This window comes from Plectropomus leopardus, unplaced genomic scaffold (assembly GCF_008729295.1).
Source record: "Plectropomus leopardus isolate mb unplaced genomic scaffold, YSFRI_Pleo_2.0 unplaced_scaffold10352, whole genome shotgun sequence".
NCBI lineage: Eukaryota > Metazoa > Chordata > Actinopteri > Perciformes > Serranidae > Plectropomus > Plectropomus leopardus.
Window position 1 is genome coordinate 1 of NW_024610899.1, and position 2,412 is coordinate 2,412.

Genomic DNA, 2,412 nt, shown 5'->3' on the forward strand with positions numbered 1-2,412 from the left:
GGTGCTGTTTGCTGGTTAAATTACTTTTTTTGTAATATTTAATTTCAAACTTATTACAATGATAAAGGAGAAACAGCATTGAGGTGGGTAAAAAAAACAAAGAGGAATAGTATCCATCTGCTCCCTTCAAGAAAAGACACCAAAACAAAAACTAAACCAGTGTACTCTGGTGTATATGTTTCTGTGGTCATCCCCTGATAAAATTACATTGGCTTATTAAAAGTGTGGTAAATGTATATTTTAAATTATATTCAGTTTTGACGGTTTCGTGGTAAAACCAAAAAATAATGGGCCTCTTTTTGAAAGGAGATTTCTGGCCCCGAAACGACCTGAGACATTCTCACTTTGGTTTTATGAAGTTAAAAAGATGAAGGTTTGAGCGTGTGTTTTTTGTCAGTTTGGGCGTGGAGCCCGTGGACCGGGACGTGATCAGACAGCCTCCTCGAAACGTCAAAGACAGCATCATCACTCGCAGTCTGCTCACCAAAGTGCTGGTGTCGGCGCTCATCATCGTCTGCGGGACGCTGTTTGTCTTCTGGAGAGAGGTGGGTCACTTTTCTGATGATGTCTCAAAAAAAGTCTTTTTTTCTCTCTTGTGACGTAAAAAACGTGTATATGTACAACATAAGAATAATATACAAGCACTGGTGTAAAAAATAGTGAGATGAGTTTGTTAGAACCAAAGAAGAGATAAGATGTCGATAAGATATAAAAAATTAGATAAATATCAAAGAGTAAAAGGTGTGTGACACTCTTCACCTCCAGTTTTTAACCCCTTATTTTTACCAGACTGTTGTACATAAATGATAAACAAATGGCTCGTCTTTAATAGAAAACATTCTTATTAATTGAGATTTTCTAGTAAGCTCCTAAATAGATGTTTTTGTCTGTGTTGACTTCACTCATAATCACACATTTATAACATTGTTTTACCCTCTTTTTTTTCTATGCGCCTGGAAAAAAACCTTAAATACAAATATATGTATAAAATGTTTATTTTCGGAGATATTGTTATCAGCTTTTATTGTATTGTTCTTAACTTTATGAGTTATATTTTTATGTGAATCGTCGTGAAAATTTTATTTTATTGTCTTTAAATTAAATTTTTAGTTATTCGTAATTTAAATTGGTTTGACATTTTTGCAATGTCAGTTTGTTACTGTCAGTATGTTTTGAAAAAATAAATAAATAAATACTTTTTTTAAAAATATTTTTTTTGTGTTTCAGTTGCAGGACAACATGATCACTCCTCGAGACACCACCATGACCTTCACCTGCTTCGTCTTCTTTGACATGTTCAACGCTCTGAGCTCCCGTTCACAGGTAACCAACCGTCAGACACACCTGACAGGTGCTGAAAAAGCTCCTCTGAGTGTAGCTCATTACTGTGTGTGTGTGTGTGTGTGTGTGTGTGTGTGTGTGTGTGTGTTCTCAGACTCGTATGGTACATGAGATGGGTCTGTGCAGTAACAGGACCTTCTGTTACGCCGTCCTGGCCTCCATCATGGGTCAGCTGCTCGTCATCTACTTCCCTCCTCTGCAGAGCATCTTCCAGACTGAGAGCCTCAGCATCTTTGGTAAGAATATTTCACTCCACTATTACACCAAAGGTTAAAGGAAGTTTTAGGGGGCTTTAGTGGTGAACATTGCAGATTGCAACCAGCTGAAGCTTCTCCCGGTTTGAATTCCTTCGGTGTTGATTGTTCAGGAGGTTTTTACCGGAGCTGAATTATCCACAGAGGTGTTTTCCTCTCCAAAACAAACAGACCGGGTGATTAAAACTGGTACAAACACTGAATAAAACAGTTTGACCTTAAAAAATCAGCGTGAGATAGCGATGTAGCAAGCCAGAGATCCTCAGGCGGATCAGCCCACAGCCGAGGAGCCCTAACAGCAAATGTTTGGTCGAAAATCCAATAAGGGTGACCAAAAAAAACCGTCACTGCCAGAATACTAGATATAGAATAAGCTCACTGCCACACCTAGAGTCAGCGCTAAGTAATAATTCATAATATTAATAACTATTTATATAGCACCTATAAAAACTGTTTCCAAAGTGCTTTGACAAACAAAGCAAAGTCGAGGCCGTAAACCCCAGAGGTGATGGAAAAAATTTAAGTTAGTCAATGATGCCGAACAAAGGTCAGACGAGATCAGAGGCAGAATTAAAGACGAGATCAGAGGCAGAAACTTGTTACAAAGATACAGAAACAAATTAAAGGCAGTAAACACAGAGCAGTGATAATTATGATAATAATAAGCAGGATCAAGACAGAATAAAAAGATACAATTAACAGACAAACAGAGCGCAGCTTCTCCTCACAGCACCAAAGTGTCTGAAAGACACATCTGCAGAGGTGAAAGCGACTTCTTCAGACTTCTACAGACGACTTTGTGTTAGTTTCAGCTTTA

At 38.0% G+C, this 2,412-nt stretch overlaps 1 long non-coding RNA gene across 1 annotated transcript; it reads left to right on the forward strand.

Moving 5' to 3' along the window:
- The first annotated feature begins 24 nt into the window (after window positions 1–24).
- LOC121963196 lies at window positions 25–1,595 on the forward strand. The gene is made up of 3 exons (XR_006107207.1): window positions 25–545; window positions 1,228–1,323; window positions 1,436–1,595. It is a non-coding gene; the product is annotated as an uncharacterized LOC121963196 (long non-coding RNA).
- The last annotated feature ends 817 nt before the right edge of the window (window positions 1,596–2,412 follow it).